Raw genomic sequence first — 20305 nt, forward strand, 5'->3', positions numbered from 1 at the left:
GCCATGTCAAACGCGCTTCTCTTATTTGTTCGGCAAACTGAACACTGCGGTGTGTGACAGCAGGAGGTACGAATTTGTTTCTTCCAGTTTATTCTGCATGCTTAGCAGCCGCTTATTAAATTCACAGCAGTAAAAGGAACATTAAAAAAATTCGCAGCTCAGAATTCAGTCCAGCAGTGTAGAAGTTAGAGACTGCATTTTCACACTGCATGATTAGCTTCTGATGGCAGCTAATCGTTAAAGTTACCCAGGTAATTATTAACCCGAGAGGTGCAATCCCAAATCTATTTTTCTGCAACCTACTAGTTAAATAATCAAGCGCATGGAGGTATGAGAATCCTGTCGAGTCATGGTGGACAGGAAAACACACAGGAACCTGAACCAAGCACATGGAGCTCAAGAACCAAAGCTCCGGGCTTCCCAACGTAGCTTTTGTATCCGTTGTGTACTTGAAGGTTACAAAATAACCTCTGTGGCATACTCCTAACTATGTCCCGCCGATTGCCAAAACGGAATAACCATCTGTTTTTTTAAAAACTATTTGTATATAGTACTGAAGGCTATATAAAGTACTGAAGGCTGGTTCAGAGCCATGTATGTGAAGAGATCGCAGAATTTGCTCACATTATGGTATAAAATCAGAATCATCACCACCTAACGTTCTGTTTCCACAATCAAGTATTTTATTTCTTCGAGAAAACAAGAATATACCATAATTCAACAAGCCTTTATCCATATTGATCTTCATTTTAAAGGGCAACGGGCTTTGGGGAAGTTGGTGTCAAAGCTCGGGCCACATAAAGCACAAATTAAAGATTATATCAGTATGGAAATAAATAAAAACCGAGAGGAAAGAAGGTATGGAAGAAGAGTAAACTACAAAAAGAATTAAACAAAAACAAACCAAGTATAAAAAAAACAGACAAAAGACCCAGTAGGGCTTGATACATCCCATTCAGTTGGGCTGCGTATATAATGTGTGGTGTGTGAATCACGGGGTACTCACGTCTAACAGTGAAAGCATCCCCCAAAATCACTTACTGGACTACTCATCAGTACACGGCTGTTGCCCTTTGAGGCACAATGCCATTTTCCCTGTGGCTGGAGGACTAAAACTTGCTGCCATTTTTGCTATCTCCATTTGCTTAACACGTTTCAGAGCACCATGAGACAGCCGTAAATGCACACATTCATTTTATGTAAAACACCCACACAAGCAAATCTAATCAACACCGCAAGCATTCTATGGCCCAACAATTTGTGTAGCTATTCTAGTGTGCATCCCATAACTATCTATAACTACTGATATACACTTAAACAGGAAAACAACTATACATTGTAGAACCTTTTAATGATTAAGAAATATGGTGGATTAATAGACAATTTCTGGCTGCCTCTTAGAGACTGGTTAATCCGTTCATGCACGTGTAAGAGGTGATCGATAACCTGCCACTGATAAATATATCAAACTAGAGCTTAAAGGTCTGCATATAGTGATTACAGTTATACCTACCTACCTACGTTTTGGAACTATTGTATTTGGACCTCTGCTGTCAGTGAATCTCACTGATTGAGTCTCTCTGGCTGTAAACTTCTGCTAGCTTGAACTTGAGTGGTACTCAGCAGTGCCCGCCTAGCCTCACATGAACACAAGTTTGGGCTGCGCGAATAGAACTGCTGTCTCAATGAGCCCAGTATCAGCTCACAGATAGCTTGTTGCAGAATAGACCTTGAATACATTGGATATGGCTAGTGCAAGCCTTTTAATTGAATAGGGCATCCAAAAAGAAACATTCCTATTTATTTTCTTTTTGAATAGAGTATGTGTCTGTAGGGCTTTATTGTATTCACACTGAAGGCAAAATATGTGTCATCAACTAGATCGAAGCCACTTCTTAGCAAAAGGAACAACCGCTCCTTTATGCTTCTGGAAGATGGTGTCGAAGACAAGCCTAGGTATGCCCTTTCTACCGAGATTAAGAGAAAACAGGGAGACTTCTTCCACTAGTCAACCTAGTGTGTCCCTTTAAATCTTGGAGAGAAGGGACCAATGTTTCAGTAAGCAGAAGCAGAACTAGTAGCCAGGGAGGAATTGTGCTAACCAAAAACATGATTTCACCATCTTGGCACATCTGAGAGTGCTGTACGGAGAGTTGTACCAGCATGTTGGCTCCTCACTGTCAGGGGTTGAGTGGCAATGTGGTATCTCTGGATTGAGCAGAGATGCCCATCTTCTGTGACTCTTTACTTCCACTTTTAAACCCCGCACAAGGGAAAAACATTGAGGAGAAGAGGGCATTGCAGAAAATAGAGGAAGGACCCACTGTGAGGACAACTCATCTCGAAGTGGATGGATATTTTGGACTTGTACTTTCTTGGACTGGGCTCTCAACTCCTTCTGGGATCAGTAAATAATACAGGAGCGGGTTCCCCTGAACCTATGTCTTTTTATAACCCAAATGGCTGCAAAACACGTAGAAGCTCTGCTAATGGCCTGGAAGTGATGGGACCTGGGAAGTGCAGGTAGGGAGTGAGTTTCTGCTGCTGTGGGACCCTGGCTCAGGAGCTACAAGGAGCTGGTGTGTGGAGGACAGGCTGCTGAGGCTCACCTTCAACTGAGGGATAACAATCTAAACATGATGCAGGAACACTACTAACATTTTAGAGGCCAGGATGCCCTAAATAAACACTCCCCTTCGGGAAGGTCAGTGCCACGGAGTGCCCGGTCTGAAAGAGCTTGTCACGCTCAAACTTACAATATGTCACAGTTGATGGACCGTGCCCTGGGAGGCTGACAGCATCCAAGTGTTGTGGCACTATTTAAAATATCTTTTTAGGATAGGGGGCCACCAGTTATCACAGCCCAAGGAGCCCCTGACCCTACTAGACTCATTTGTGAGGTGGGTACTCCCTCAGACACAGGCAAGCACCAGGTGCGTGGTCTGCCAATGGCTGCCTGGCTCCCACACTGACACCTCAATGTAGAAGACAAGGGGAAGAAGCACAAAAAGAGGATGCAGGTCGTGCCTGCCACCACCACAAGGGCTGGCGAGCTCTCTCGTGGACCCATCACAAAGTCTGCAGGTGATACAGAAAAGGGGAATGGGTATCCATATGTAGTTGCCGACAGTCACTTAAAAAAATTAGAAAAGAAAGGAAATCTGTACTAGCACGGTCACATAATAAAGGAATGCTCCTGAGAACAAAGAAGCACCGTAGAGCCTTCAGGGCAACAACACTGGACATATCCTCACAAGGTGGTGACCCAAGAGTATCAGTGGTACCGCCAACAAAGGACTGAATTGTCTCTGGTGCTGTAATGAGAGTAGCAGGCCCAGCAGACCCATGATTTTTCGGGAGGTTCGCACCATAAGGGTCCTATCTCACAGGAACAAAGACCTGGGAGAGTTTTATTACATTTTGCAAGAACTCCCAGAGCTAGGACTTTTATTCGAAGGGGTCAGTGCTACATGGTCTTTTGTCTGTAGGTCTTCAGGCTGATTGGCAACCATGGCAAATATAATAAGACTCAACACTGAAAACGGTTAAATGTGATACTCTATTAATATGTGCCTTTGGAAAACGGACGTCACTGCAGAATTTCAAAATCAGTTAAAGTTATAAACTCTCAATATTGTCACTGCTTGAAATGCTTGGTAATGTTTGTCAAACCCACACTTGAGGCGGAGAGGGTGCACTGGAGCGGCTCCTGGGACCTAACCAGAGCAGTTGTGATCCTCTGCAACTGGTGTCCAGGGCCCTAATTAAATATACCTTTGTGAACTGGGACACATACACTTTCAGCACTTGACTCTCAGGGTAGCGGGCATGTGCAGCCTAAGGATTCTCAGGGATGTAGTGTGAGAAAAGAGCTCAGAACTCAACAGTCAACTGGCAGACACAGTAAGGTAGTGCTGAGCCCAATGGTTACCTCTTATTAAACAGAAAATACTTTACTCTCACAGAGAACTGAAATACTATAGAACAACTGATAATACACAAGCTTGTTTCACTTCAAAATACTCCAGTGGTTTGATGCATCAATTAGTTCATATAGTTTTCACCAATACTCCTCCGGGACGGGTCGTCAGTGGGTGTGTGGCCTCCAGGCCTCAAGGGTTCCATACCGTTGCGGAATCTTCAGTTCAGAAATTGGCGACATCAACACGTCTCTGACTCTGGCACACAGCAGGTCGCCATGCAACACTATGATGCTTGGTACTTAAAAGTCTTGAACTATTCGAGACAATCAGGAGACCTCTTGACAGTACAGGTCACTCTTGACCGTGCTCCCTTTAGTCATTCAGCTTCCACTGGGTTTTTCTCATGCCGGAAAGCCACTGGGCTTCTGCTCCTGACAGTTTCAACTCCTGCAGGACCGGAAACACTCTCAGCAGGCAGAAACCCTTCTAGGCCTTAGGCAGATCCTCAAGCTGCTCCAGTTGAAATTTCAGACTTCAGGTGATGCTCCCTCACATCTAGGAGACTGGTTGTCATACAGACAGCGGCCCTAGTCCCACAGGAGTTCTTTAAGTAATCAGCTTTTGAATTCAAGGAGACGTTGGGCTGGAACAAAGTGGGGCGGTTTGGGTTACACTTTTCTACTCATTCTCCAGACAGGCTTTGCATCCACCGAGAATTTTGAACAAGTTTTGGTTGGTGCTCTTTCAAATGTCAATTTCTGGCTGCCCCTTGGACACAGCCTTTGTACAAGGTGGTGGCTCTCACCACAGGTAGTAAAGGAACATTGAATTGTGCGATCCCTACAGCTGGCTGTCATCAGCGCTCCTGAAGCAGTAATCAGGGACGGGCAAGAATCTTCCCCATCCTAAACCACAGAAACTGCAGTCCCACCGCTCACCCTTTACGTCTACCAAGTGGGAGTGCTCAGGAAGAACTAATCAGCAGCCCTCTGCAAACAAGGATCTAACTGAATTTCTAAGAGTAGTCCTTTCACCGTCCTCCATCAGTTCAGTATCTGGGTCTCCACCCTTCAGTTATAGGAATGCAGCTGATAGACTTCCACTGCCTAGAGAAGCACAATCTATCCCTCTATAACTCTAATTTTCCATGTTAAACTACGGGGCTTTCAAAATGGATGTTCTCAGTACTCGGAATCTCCCCACACAGATTCCTACTACCAAACATGTGCTACACACCTATCACACATGCACTCCACTTGCACATGGAATGTCAGAGCAAGGTCTATGGTTCACATTAAAGAAGTACTTTACATGAAGGGGGTCAAAAGAATATGTTCTCTCTTGCAACATAGAAAAGGGTCATGACATGCTAAAGATTTGCAAACAACTTAGTATGCTGCCACCACCACTTTATGCAACTACCCCAAGATATGCACAGGAGTACTAGGTCACCTATGAGGGCCTGCTTGGTGTGCCCCTGCAGGCTGTAGAACAGGTTCTGGACCTTGTATTACCATAGGCAGGCCTGGATCTCTATGCACACGTTGGATTAGTATGGTTACAGGGCCAAACAAAAGTCAGGAAACCAGTTACAAATGCAGTCTGGCACTCAGGGCACTAGTACATGCCAGTTGCATTTATGATTAAAGGATTTATGTTTCGCATTTGATCATTATTGTGAAATCCCGATTAAGCCAGTAGGCCTAACTTTTTAATAATGAATCTCCGTTGTTGTGCTAGGAACACGGGGGTTGTATTATTAGGGTTTAAGGCTTGCTGGTGTGCAGACCATAAGATGGCCTCCACCACAGGTGGCCCTGGATACATTTTTTGAGGTAACTACATCTGTGTGACCTTTCTTTAGTGAGCAGCCGCCGCAGGTTGTGAGGCCCATTAGAAGGTATCATCAAATGTATTCTCACCAGCAATTGTGTAGCTATTTCTCAATTGGTACATAGCATTTAGTATTGAGTGCAATAAAGCATGTACCCTTTTCAGAAGAAAAAGCACTTCCTGTAAAGCAATTTATCTAGAGTTGTTGTTGCGTTCTGGAGTCATTAGTCTCTAGTGCAGAGCATCTCTCATGAGTGTACCTTGGACTGATCTGCCTTGCTACTCAGACACTCAAGTGCTGAAAAGGGGTGCTTGGTTCCCAGTTTGGGTGTTAGCAGTAGGAAGGCCCAGGACACTTGCGGCAAAACACCCTAGATGCCTGAATTGGAGTTCAGCACGCTCTATCTACCCTGGGGTCCACCGACCCACGTTTCTCACAATATTCAATTAAATAGGTTTGTCCAAGATTTTGAATAGCAAGAATTAACACATTAAAATTGTGTTGCATAGAAATCATTATTTGCTTTATTTGGATCTAAAAACATAAAACAAGGTCTTACAAGCTCAGTTCATGAACAGTCAATGAGGCACACCTGGGAGAGAACAGAAGGGCACCTTGTGAAAAGTACTGGAAACAAGTGTGATTATAAGTAATTTTGTCGCCCAGGCATCTATGATAGTAACGCATGCCTTCTGAACACGATGCACAGATGTTTTTTTCTCTTTCGCATTGGTTAGTTTAGATTTGTTGAAGAAGGCTAATGGCCAGGGAATAAGAGGATATCCTGGTCCTTATCTAAGCCCTAGATGATCAACATACCATCAATTACATGGCCTTGTGCAAATGGGAGTTGATATAGTTGTACAAGTGAAAGAGGTTCAGGCTCAGGTCCAGCTGACCCCTTCCCTAGGGCACCACCCATCATGTTCCCTTTTCTGTCCTATCCACTCCACTGCTTGTCCATAAACACCACGAATATCTGAAAGAGGTGGGATCAAGAGCTGTGATATACCCATGATCACTGCTCCTTTCGCTCAACTCTAGGCCCTGCCCACTATTTCTGCTCCCCATCACACCAGATCCAGCAGTACCAATAATTCTAAGGCAGACCTGTGCAGGGTGGGATCAAGAGCTGTGATGTGTCCTGTCAGCTGGCAAATACTGTGCGTCTCTGCTGCTCTTGCCATGTCTGCTTTCCAGTGACCCGCCACAGAAAACTCAAGCTGTTCCCCTTAAATTTGCCTTCCCCCGTTTTCAAAGTTAATTGGATTTCTTATATATCCATCATATCCACCCCCTCAGAGACCAGCCATACACCTGCCTGCCTATTCACTAAATCACTATCCACCCACCACATCCATTCACCATTCTCTAATAAAGGCTGCTGCATTTGACGATGTTGATGAAAACTCTGAACAAATCATAAGGGGTTCTTTAAATATTAGGAGTTATTTTTCCATTAGTTGGTAATTAAAAACGAATTCTATTTAACAAGAAAGCCAGACCTATAGGCTCTATCAATACCGGTCATGTAATTAACTTATGACTGACTGATCGTTGCATTACCGAGTGAACTGTAGCGCAGTTTGGTTACGCGGTTTTTGTATAGCACAGGGATTACAACTTCCTTAAAACTTTCAGTGTATCCGGCTGTTGGGTAGACTGCTGTATGCGAATATGGGTTTGCTGGACAGAGGGTCCCTGTGAGGAGAGCCTTACTAACTTTGCCCCTGTGGGTGTGGTTGACATGTTTTATGGGGTGAAGATTATTCTAAAGTAGGTGTTCATTAGAGTGGAATATTGACTTTTGTGTTCTGGGGCGGGAACATACACATATAAATAAACTATTACACATTACTATTTGCGGCTTTCATAATCAACATGATATCATCTTAGAGCAATTATAAACCTGCAACACATCATCATAAAATTACCACAAAGCACTTTCAAATTAGCTGTCTGCAAGATGCTCCCCCAAAGCACACTCAAAAATTCTCACACAGCAGTACCATATCCACAGTAACATACAGGTCCAGTAGAACTAGCCAGGAACATGAAAATGCAGGTCTTGTGAATATCTTTCATTCAAAGGCTTCTCTATTCCTACAGAGCTGGATGCCATGCTATGATGCTGCTTAACTTTGGTGTAACGTTTCCCACAATATTAAAGCGTTACTAACCCTGCTTCCTCCCTCCACCATCTTCTTTTCCCTAGCCACAAGGGCAAGTGCGTGCTATGCCAAATTGCTTCCCAAACAATGAGAGTTGAATGTGCAGTACAGAGCCCTCAAAGTCGGCCATCAGACCCAGCTGCAGCCAGGAGCCTTCACCTCAGTGACCAGGTTGGAAGACTCCTCCTTGGCTCCAGTGTAGTCAGTGGTGGCACACATCCACTTGAGAGGGAAGTAGCATCTGCGGTGCAGAATCGCTTATCCTGCCTGTGTGTGTTTTTCCAAGGTCTCACTGTCCCCTGAAGGGCGATGAAGACCCCAGAAGATGGAGCCATGCCGGAGCTCTCTGGATTTGCATCCTTTAAGGAGCCTGGCTAAGCCACCACTTCCCCCCAACCCCAGACGTTTAAGCCACAAAAAACAGGCTGAAATACACTACTCACTATCCAAGAAGAACATCAGAACCAGTGCTTGAAATGGAAAAATTAAAGTGCAGGTACTCTGTGCCAGAGCACCTGCTTGTTTCCGAGAAGTGCCGGTACTCTCCAATTAAAAGTATTACGTTTTTCTTGAGATGTGCCGGTACTCTCCCTCTCAAAATAAAAAAGTGCTGGTACTCAGTACCGGCTAATTTAAAGCACTGATCAGAACCATCTCAACCTCGAGAAATACCTAAAAAAAAGTGTGTCAAAAAAACTGTAATAAATGTGCAACCAATCTCAATAACTTAACCATTCTTACTTCTATGGCTGCTATCGCATGTGCTTATCTTGTCAACTGTATAGCGGACACCTTCAAAGAGCAAAGCTCACTTTGACAAAACTGATGCTGTACAGAAACAGTAGACGCATTGATAGATAGTGTACGCAGCACGCGTACTTAAATTCATTGTAGTTCAATTAAAAACTCACCACGCAGCCCGCTTCTCTCGTACGTATCCTCACATTCTTCCTGCAGCTTCATGTGGGTGATACGACAGACCGAACCCTGGATGATGTAACGAGTTGTGTCCTTTGCCCCCACCGGTTTTGTTTGCATTTCTTTAAAGTCAACCGTCCTGATCAGTGTGCGTTACAAACGTACAATAACCGGATAACATGTATTCCGCAATCCTACTGGTTATTAATCCAGACATATAATGCGATTAGGTTTAAAGAAACAGGACGCTTGTTTCTTAACCTTGTGGGGAAGAAGTAAGCAGTCTCAATCTCGATGGAGGTTACCCACTGAGGGCATCAGAAAACGAAACGCAAGTACAGTCCCAAGCAATGTTTCCGAGACTTTCAAGTAAGTCCTTATTCGCCCTCACCTGCAACACCTTCAGTACTATATTTTGTTACACTGCCCAACAACCTTTTTTTTTTTTTTTACAACGCATGTTTAGATTGTTTTCATGAAAACTCGATAGTTGACAGTGAACTATTTACAAGGGCACACTTCCCACTTCGACTACAGATTTAATTTCTCACCCTCCTACCAAACATAATTATAATTCGATTTTGTTGCAGAGCTTTCGGGTATTTACCACAGTAGCACATGCAGCCCACATACTCCAAGCACCTGTGAAAAGCACACGGTCCAAAGGTTTCCTTTATAATCTGCTCCTTGGTCTTTGACAATGTTTAACTCATAAACTTTCTGATGTAATTTTCAACTCTCTGCCCTGGGAGGCGCCGCGTTAGGGGCGGAGAAAAAGCCAATCACTTGGTCGCTAGCGTACAAAAACCCCCCAAAGAATAAAGTAATTAAATAAATAAATACAAATCAAACCTATGTAAAACACCTGGAATATTTAATTTTGTGTTCTGGTGTACGTTTATGTTTCGTGAGTCAAAAGACCCACAGTGGTTCATCAAAAAAACATATGAAAATAACTCACAATCTTAATAAGGGAAAATTAAATAATGGCAAATAAAATGGACGTACTATCAGGAGTGCCAACCAGTAAGGCTCATGGTAGTTTCTGTCGTGGTTATATCTGCTAAATTCACAACAACAGTGCGACACAATATGGGACAAGACACTTCTTTACAGACATTGGTGTAATGTCATATTAAACATGAAGGTGTTTTATTTGCTTTAGCCGGTCTGATTGGCCAGTGTGTGGGCAAACTGAAGGTTTTTTTCTGGCCGTTTGTCGGCTTGGTGAGCCGAACCCTGATATTATCACAAACATTGCGTTCAACAGGCACAAATGCATGCAATCTACCATACCTTGCAAAACACTTACAAAGCGTGTCATTACAAGTTTAAAACTACCTTGATTTGCAAATGTGGGCCACTTTTTTTTTTTTAGGTGGAGTGCACAAGCGCTTTGACCTGTTGTTAGTATTGTGGGTTTTAAACCACGCCCACCTCATGCCCATCACTTTCACTCGCTCGTTGGGTTGCCTTTGAAAAATCCTTCATTATCATTGGTAAATGGTTTACGTTTGTCCCTCCTTGGGGAAGTTGCAGACTGACCCAGTTACATGGATAATTGTACGATTGCTGATATGTTTGACTGTGAGCGAACTTCTTTTTTTCCTTTTGTGTCTTTCCTTCGCACTCATGGCAGTGTGGCGCTTTGAATCGGCTCGCTTTGGTCAACTAATTTTTTATATTTCATTTTCAATTTATGTGGCAAGAGAAGTCCAGTTAGGAATTTACAATGCCAATAGTTCTAACTGGAGCAAATACAAGACAGATTGCATTGCAATTGCTTGTTTTTTGTAGCTTTCTAGAATGCTAATCAGGGCCACTTTCATTTGGGTGCTCAGGCCTATTTTCTGTCCCTGCTCATCAACAGTTATATTCTTGGGAGGGATTCATTTTAATTTAAAAAAAATTATTTGTTTTTATTTAATTATTTATATAAATATAAAACATACTGGCGCTTGCCAGTAGGTAGTTATAGTTAGGACCTAGTTTCCATAGGAAGAGGGTTTTCTGTTTTGCCAATAACTTTGGCGCTGCTTGAGGAATCTTCACAACATTGTCAAAACTTATACTTTAGTCAGTTCAGCTGCTCTCTTGAAAGTTTCAGGGTGATCGGTCAAGCGGAGGCAGAGGAAAAAGGGGGCGGGGTTCACAAAATATATTTTCCCCATTCATTTTTCCATAGGGTCTTTAGGCATGCCTACAGCCCAAACCGCTGAATGGAAATACACCAAATTTGGCAGGAGGCTAGTTCTTGTTCCACATATTGTGCATTGTGTGATTTGGTGTAAATCCGTTCAGTAGCTTTGGAGATATTAAAGGTTGAAAAATATAGATATTTAGGGATGCAGATCCTCCACTGATCCAAAAGAAAAGTGTCCAGGGTAGGGACTTCTTGAGCTCAAGCCTTGGTGGAGGGGTCCCCAAGGGACCCCGCCAGGGCTAAAAAAAAGCATTGGCTCAGCAGATTTATTTATTTATTTTTTATTTTATTTTTAAGAAGGGCAATCTCCTGCCCTTATCTTTTATTTTGCCACCGGGTGGGCCAGGCCCCGGGGGCATTGAGGCTGAGGGCCTATATTAGCCCTGGGGACCACCACATACTTGGGCGATGATGCAAAAATATACGGGGGCAGCCTGCCCCCCCCTTTGTGGAGCCAATAATGGCCCTGGGGACCACCACCCCAGAGGGCCGGCTCCTATGTTACAGGTGCTCACCCCCGGAACATAGCGGTTTGCTCTGACTTGGTGGGAGCTATGACAGCTCCCACCAAGGCAAAGCAAACACTACACTTCCAGTGGAGGTTGCATCTCTTTCCATGCCCGATGACATGCAGGCAGGGAAAAAGATGGAACTATTGCTTTTGTACACAGGGAGCTGCATTTTTAGCAGCTCCCTGTATGCAAGAGCAATGCTGGCTCCCGCAAGAGTTGGGGGAGATGGCTGGGACCGCAGGTGCATACAGGCTGTCGTTGCAGTCCCATTGCACATTGAGTGACCTTGGGGGCACCCATGGGACATGGCCTGGCCCTGGGGGATAGGGTTACCGGGGCTGAAATCGGCCCGTGGGAAGGGGGCACCTCACCCCCCCTTCTCCATTTGTTCATGGCTAGGCCCTGCGGGAAGTGATTCCCCCGGAGCCAAAATCACCTGGTCCATGGTTCTCCCTTTAAATTGCTACAATTATGCAAAAGTGCAAATCACCTGGAAGTTGCACCCACTTGGCCCCGCACTGTCCACCTTAGTAGTATGTATATGTCTTCCAGTTCTTTTGCCAGAATGATGGTCAGCTTACCAAAGGGACCCCAAGTGCGTTTCCTGCCAATTCTGGTGGTGCGGTCTTGATGCTGAGAAATATGAGGACATCTCCACAAAACAAAGAAGCACTTACATCATATAGATAAGAGGACGGACCCTGGTTTGGTGGACATTTACATCTTTGTGGTCTTGTTGGCCTCTTTATAGGAGGATTCATGTTATCACAGAATTCTAGAGAAAGACGCAACATGAACAATAATGTTGCTAAAACGCACACAAGGTCACTGGTGACATTTCCTTGTTCTGTACAGCTGTAGTGTGGAATACATACTGGACATTTACCCAAAGAGGCAGAAAAAAACTCCACTTGGGTAGATGTACTCTTGGATAAAAGGGCAGGTGGCCGAGTCACTCGCACAGCTGTTGACACACCCACACAGACACACACACACCTACTCACAGACACACTCAGGCACTCACTCATAGACCCTCTGAGACATTCATGCATCTACTCACAGACCCACTCAGAGACTCATGCATTCAATCACTCAGAAACTCATACACCCACTCACAGACGCACCCAGATATTCACGCACCCACTCACAGGCCCACTAAAAGACTCAGGCACTCACAGACCCACTCACTCACAGATGCACTCAAACACTCACGTACCCACTCAGACCCATTCAAACTCACAGACCCACACAGACACTCACACCCCCACTCAGAGACACACTCACACCCACTCTCACACCTATCCTCACAACCAGAGACAGGCCCTGCTGCCAACCCCTGCTGCGTATGGTCAAAGGCTGTGCTTGTTGGTGGTTGGATTAACATATAGTAAATAGAATTACCTTATGTAAAAAAAAAAAAAAAAGGTTACAGGGACATTATAGTTAGGAAATAGAATTAAAAAAACAAAACAAAAAAACAAATTCATTTAAGCAACCAAAGGCTACAGGGACGTAACAGTTAGGTTCTGAATTTACTCGCACAAAACCATAGAAATTCAGCAGTTATCCACATCATTGTTTACAAAACTACACCTGACAACTTGATACCACCTAAACTCAAAATTGTCTATAAAAATATAGAGAAGTGTGGAGATGAAGGAGCTGCAGCAATGATACACTGGAACAAACGGCATGGACTGAGTGAGAAGGCAAAGCACACACCTCCTTTGAATGGGTTGCTACCACCTGCAGAATCTTTCCCAATTTTCACATTAACTGTAGCAGTAAATTAGAAACCTCTGGGATAGACACAAGCTCTGTTGACAACATTTTTGCAAGGTTCATTAATGGCCTAGTGATGATGGATGCAGTGGGGAGAGGGGTAGTTAATAGTTATGAGTTGGGTTAAATAAATAGTGAGGAATTAAAATGTAAGTCACATCCACGTTTGCTGAAATGTCCACCTTTCTCAAAAGACCAACTCATAATCATGCCAACAAAGGCTCTATCATAACCCAAAACCTCATCAGTTTCCTATAATCCTTATCTGTGCCTGGGTCTGATTCTACCCAGTCCTCCTATCCTTCCACACATCCCATCATGGCTCTCAAACTGTCCCGCACAATGTCAGTTCTCATCCGGCTCTTTGATAAAACCACTTTGGTATTACTCAATCATATCAATTTCAGTACCCCTTCGCCTCAGTTACACCAGCTAGAAATTAACATGTCTGCTGCCCTCAGGCCAGCCTCTGGAATGACAACCTTATCCTGGGCCTTGCTTCTCCCTTCCAATCCCTTGAGGCCCAGATCCAAAAACTCATTGTACATTCAAGCATACCTCCTTTTCAGGGCCTTTTTATGGTATTCCTTGACAGTGTAGACAACTATGTGAGAATTACCAGGAGAGTGGCTTTGGCTCTGCCCGCAGGCTGGGAGTCAGGAGTACGCGTTTTGATTGGGCATATGTTGAGTGTATCCACAAAAAATGTTTGCCCTCCATATAGCTGTGCTCACTTTGTTTATTTATCCAGCTGCCTATACTTGAACTTTCAGGGGCACACACCTACCCTTGTAATGCTATTAAAGTGTCTTAGATAACTAAATAATTTACAGCATCTTTCTCTGTCAGCAGCACAGATGAGAAGTGGGCAGTCTTTATTATCCCTGGATTTTTAGGTCTGGCTTGATAGTGCAGTCATAAGCCAGGCTTATCAGCATTGCCAATGCTTGTTAATATTACTAATGGATGCCCAATGGGATAGTTGTGCCATTTTACCCTAGAAGCATACTGGTCCCCACCGCCCACGTGATCAAGAAACACCCACATCTCCCATTAGTACTACCTGATCCATTGCTTACGGTTCATCTATGTTATGTTCAGTTATGAAATAACAACAACTTAAGTTCAGTAACTCACTTCACAAACACAGGGAGTAACAAACTCCAATCACCACACTGATAGCTCAACCCATAGCAGCTTAATAGAGACTGCAGGGAACTCAATGCTGCTAGAGAAGTAACATCTACTGTCCCAGGTTGGTTTGACTGCTTCACATAGAAAACCATGCAGAGATTTAGTACAGCATAAGGTGATTGTTTCATGGGATAGCTACACCTCAAAATCACTTTTCTGCCCTTTCATCATATGAAATGACCACTAAGGTACTCTTTCACTTACTCAATGCTATATCATACTTAATTACTGCTAAATGTTTTTTTTGCCTCGTACTATTGTACCTTCACGCCCACCACTCCTACAAAGCATTGCTCAATATCCAACAGAACACTTGATACACACCCAACCTGGCACAGAAATTCTGCTAAATGACTATCACTTCAACAACACTCACCCCGACCGAACAGCTTAGACAACACATATGACAAAAGACTGCACATGCCTGCAACACAAAGGAGTCATGCCATTACAGGCCTCCACTCAGAGTGGGGAGGAAGTTGTGATTCTGCTAGTAACAGAAGTGAAAAGCTTAAGCAAGATTCTAGCTCCCACTAGAAAACCTCACTTTCAGCATTTTTTGTCCCAGTCATTTCACCAGCTGAATGCTGGTGAAATCCCCAGGTGGGGAAATGGACACAATTGGAACTCCTGAGGGAACTGGGTATGACAATACCAATTGCCACAATAATTCTCCATTTCTCAGTGGAGCAAGTTGAAATGAGACCATCCTCAACGATGGTGCTGTTCAAATAGCACTTTCCAATACAAAAACAATGTAAACAAAATCACCAGACACAACACATTAGATAGACCATACATCACACATCTAACACTGCACAGATGTCATATGGTTGAGTAGCCTTGTGATATAAACAGCACTAAACCTATAAAAACAAAACCACAAAATATACAATTCAAAGTATTCTAACAACATACATTCAACAAATCTCGGATACGTACCATCACTGGTATTCACACTGCTCACAACAGCACACACACTACCCAATACTTCCATGTTAACCAATCAATAGAGTAAAATAAAGACACACACCAAACACAGCACACATAGGCCTGTGGCTGACATCAGGACTCCAACACCACTAGAACTATGGTTAACACACTAACAAAATAAATAGAATGCAAGGCAACAGACAAGACACTTAAACCAGGACAGCGACTAAACACATTTGGCAAGATCTTCAGCCATAGTGCTCAATCTGTCAATCTATTAATTATACACAGTCGTGGTACACTCAGTTCAAAGCACAAGCCTCTGTAAGCAGAGTCTGAAGAATGCTCAAGTGGTAATGATGGAACAGGTCAACAGAGGTGAGGGGACCTCTTGCCACCAGTTGACTGCTGCCCCAGGCATAAGAATAAGTGGACTTGCTTAGTTTAGTGGCCATTTCAGTCCACAGAGCTGCTGAGAGTACTTCCTTCAAATATTCCTGGTATGGTGTTCTAATACCAGACTCAGAACCCAAACAGAGAGCACACTACCCTGGCTCATCCTTGTGACGTGATACAAAGGAGGGATGGAGAGTGATCACACTTATCTGTGAAGTAATATGAATTGTTTGATTTAATAAATTAATTTAGACTGAATTGCCTTTCGCACATTAATTTTGAAAGGTAAACCATAAAGATGTAAAATAAACACTCTCCTCAAACAGCTGGGTGGTGGGAGGAAAAAAAAGAAAAAACAAATGAGGAAAAGAAAGTAAGGGTGAATCTAAGGAAAATTGTTTCAAGTTATTCATGTTCAATATTACACTGACTGGGTGAGGTCATCAATATTTGAGCTTGATTTCAATTCTTGTCCTCTTCTATACCACATTCTGACCAGGTATGGTCATAAATCCTGTGGTTGCCTCAGACAGACAATCTGTAAAAAGGGGATCTTCTTGTCAGTTTCTGTTCTCTGGATGCAATGTACTTGATATTTTTTCCGCTCAGCGATTCATTGTGAGGACAATCTAACCACATAGGATATACAAATCTTGTGGTTTCCTTAGACAGATCACTCAAGAGGTGGAAAAGAAACTTCTGGTCAGTCTCTGTTCTCTGGATGCGTTGTACTTGACCTTTTTTTCCTCTAAGGGATTAATTGTCAGTGCAATCTAAAAGGGAATTGTTAGAAATGGGGTCTAGTTGTCAGTCATTTTGCACTCTGTCCAAGCAAGGACCCTCACTCTAGTCACAGCAATGGAGATACACACTTAAGATAACCCCTTGGCAGCTTGGCACAAGCAGCCAGGCTTATCTCAAAGGCAATCTGTAAACTATTTGTACCAAAACACACAGTAATACAGTGATAACACTACAAAATAGACACCAAACAAGTTTAGAAAAATAGCCAATATTTATCTAAATCAAACAAGACTAAAAACAACAAAAATCCAACATACACAAATAAAGTTATGAATTTTTAAATGAAAAAGAGTCTTACTCCATAGAACAATGGATGCTGTGATGTTACACAAAGTACCTGGTTTGCATAAAAAATAAAGCCGCACAGGCGAGCATGCGTCAGAAAAGTCAGCGATGCTTCGATTCCTTACTCGCAAGTGAGGGCATGCATTGTTTCTTCTCCAGTCCGGTCGTCGAGGTGTCGTTTTTCTCCCCCGCAAGAGAACAATGCCGGATAGGTTCACGTTGATTTTGACGCCCAACGACAATGCGTGCAAAATCAGGCTGCACTGTGATGAGGAGCCGCGCTGCATGGCGGTTGCATCGGTTTCAGCAGCCACAAGCGGGTGTTGCGTTGATTTCCCAGTCGCGATGCAGGTGGTGCATCGATTTCTCAGGCCCGATGCAGGTGGTGCATCGATTTCTCAGGCGCGATGCAGGTGGTGCATCGATTTCTCAGGCGCGATGCAGGTGGTGGTGGTACCACAAGCTTCATCTTTCAAGGGCCAGGGGACTGGAGTGGGCACCACTTGTCAGGGAAGGAGTCTCAGCAGAGAGTCCAGGTGCTGGCAGAGGAAGTCTTTGATGGCCTTGAGACTTCAAAGCAGGAGGCCAGCTCAGTCCAAATCTCTGGAGACACTTCACAAGATGGAATATACCACAAAGTCCAGTCTTTGCCCTCTTTCAGGCAGAAGCAGCAACTGCAGGCCAACCCAGCAAAGCACAGTCACAGGCAAAGGGGCAGTACTCCTCCTCCAGCTCTTCAGGTTTTCTCTTTGGCAAATGTTCCTTAGTGCAGAAGTAATCTAAAATCTGGGGGTTTTGTGTCCACTACTTAAACCCCTTTATGCCTTTGAAGTAGGCAAACTTCAAAGGAAAGTCTCTGTTGTTCACAAGATCCTGCTTTAATTATCTCATCTTGGGTTGGAATTAGGTTTGGTTTATCAGTTTCAACTAATTAGTGTATCCCTCAAAGATGGCCATTCAGTGTTGCCAGCCCAATCAGGTGTTATGTAATTCGGCACCTGATTATTACTTGGTGGTTTTGTTGGGCATGTAGGAACCTGCAGGCACTTGCAGACAATGGCTCCAAGAGAGGATGTTTCTGTGTTGTATACAACATCTCTTTACCAGTTTATTCGGCTGGTCAATATTCTTGGGTGTCAGTGTCTGCAGACAAGGCCATCTACTAATTTATGAATTTGCTCCTTCGCTTGTGCATTGGTGGTGACTGGATATTTGCGGATCCAGATATTCTTCAGGCATGTGAATTTATCTGAGCTTTCCTGGAAACTGGTTTGGAGAGAGAGGATAAATGACAATTAACTTCTAGGTTTCTCGAGCGCTGCATTCAAGACTCAAACTACCCTTTAGCGTCAAAAAGCATTGATCCTTTCCTTTAAGATATATTTAATTAGTTTTTTGTCTAGTTATACAGAAATAAAAGAAACCGATTGAAAGTGCCTTTGAACATTACAACATAGCAAAGCAGAGTCTTGACTCAAGCATAAATGAATCTGTTTGTGGGGGGTGCCTCGTCAGGGTGATGTATTAGGTTTCTAGATAGAATCTTCCATAAGTCAAGGTCCCCTTGGAGTTTTCATCCCATCTAAATAGTTTCATACTCATGTCCTCCTCTAACGGCTGTTCAGAGACATCTTTTACTTAGTTCGCCACTGTTGGTTTCATGGGTGCTAACCAGCATACAGCAATGTGCTGTTTAACTAAAAATAGAGTGAACTGATCAAATCTGCTTTTGACTTTGTTTTTTGATTTGATTGCGTTATTATTTAACAGGCACGCCTGTGGGAGCAACAGAAGTGACTATTGTGAATCAATGGCATACCTGTCTAACACCTATTTTGAATATTCAAGTAAGTGTGTAAATCCCCAAACTAAATGATAGGATGGAAACTTTTGTTAATCACATTTAGGGCAATCCATTACCTTGTTTGGATCTATTCTGTGGAGCAGTGTTGGGGTTCCATAGGTTCGGTGTATAAAATCAAAATGTGAAAGGCGGAACTTAGCTTTGCTGGAGGCTTCTTTTATAGATGCAAGTGTTTCTTGCCATGTTTAGATTTGTATTCTGTGTCCCACAGTCCATTTCCTCATTTCACTCTAGCTTTCAGCTCTTATTTAGATGTACCCCCTCTCCAAAGGCTCTATATAATTGTGTGATACATACCAGTCTTTGGTCTGCACTCACCCCCAAACAAAACGTTTGATTACCACAGTATGGGCTACCCCTAAAGTGGTCTTGTTACCCTCCACAAGGCATGGAAGTGGAGGAATTGTCCATCAGTGAACCCTTATGCATGTAATTCACTCTCCAACAAAGTTAATGTGCTTAGTTCATACAGACCCCGGCTGTCACAGCCACTGCCTTCTATTTAGACATGCCCATCTCCTATTCCAGATGTGCAAATTTAGGGAGATGCCCCAGCAGCAAGCCTCATGTGTATGGTAGTGTTCTCCACCAATGGGCTAGATACAGTTTCCATACCGTGCTATGTCTCTTACCAACTGAATAACCAATGGTTCTAGTCTATTGCCTTTGAACAGGCACAGTGAAGGTTTGCCAGTCATAAGTGAGTATCCAAGGGGTTCCCAGTCTATGCTCCAGCCTGGGCCAAACCAGCCAGCGTCAAATTGCAGCTGGGCAGCTGTAAAATACACCATTAGATCTGGAACCCTTAGGCTTCCTTCTTCCAAGGTGTACATTAGGACATCCATTCTAACTCTGTTTTTCTTTCTACCCCAGGTTGGCACAATCAGAACTGATTCAAATTTGTTGAGGTATGCCCCATGGTAACTTGCGCATACTGCACTGGAATAGCTATAAAAACACCTTGTTAGCTACACCAACTTAGCTACAGCTATTCGGAATGCAGTTAACAAATGTAGGGAGAACCATAAGCCCAGTGAACCTCTGCAGGACTGTGATTAATTTAATTGTATTTAATTCATGCCACTTCTGCTCTATATGTGTCACCAACAATCATTCCGAAATACCTTAATGAGTGTACCCCTTCTAGTATTTCCAAACTTAACGGTCTCTTCCACGAAAAACCTGTAAAATATCTTTTTTTTTTTAACCTTTTGTTTCCATTTCATATGCAGGAGTTTGGATCTGAAGAGACATGGCAGTGGGTCTATGTCCGGCACAAATATCAATGGAGACGGAGGGCAACCCTGCCGTGTGCCCCTTACAAGCACCTTTCGAGATCAGCTCGTTTGCCTTAATTTTGGCTAAAGGTTTTGTATATTGACACTGAACCATTTGTATCAATGCAGGTTCAAAATTCATGTCTCTTAACAAGGCAAACATATAAGTTCATGACACTGTGTCAAAGGCTTTCTCTGTGTGTACTGAC

The 20305-nt window shown here is 43.4% G+C and overlaps 1 protein-coding gene across 2 annotated transcripts in view; it reads right to left on the minus strand.

Moving 5' to 3' along the window:
• Positions 1-20305, minus strand: part of PPARA (peroxisome proliferator activated receptor alpha) — a 217123-nt gene that overhangs the window by 133907 nt on the left and 62911 nt on the right. The gene's annotated exons all lie outside the window — the stretch shown is intronic.

The sequence above is a fragment of the Pleurodeles waltl genome, chromosome 4_1, assembly GCF_031143425.1.
Source record: "Pleurodeles waltl isolate 20211129_DDA chromosome 4_1, aPleWal1.hap1.20221129, whole genome shotgun sequence".
Lineage (NCBI taxonomy): Eukaryota > Metazoa > Chordata > Amphibia > Caudata > Salamandridae > Pleurodeles > Pleurodeles waltl.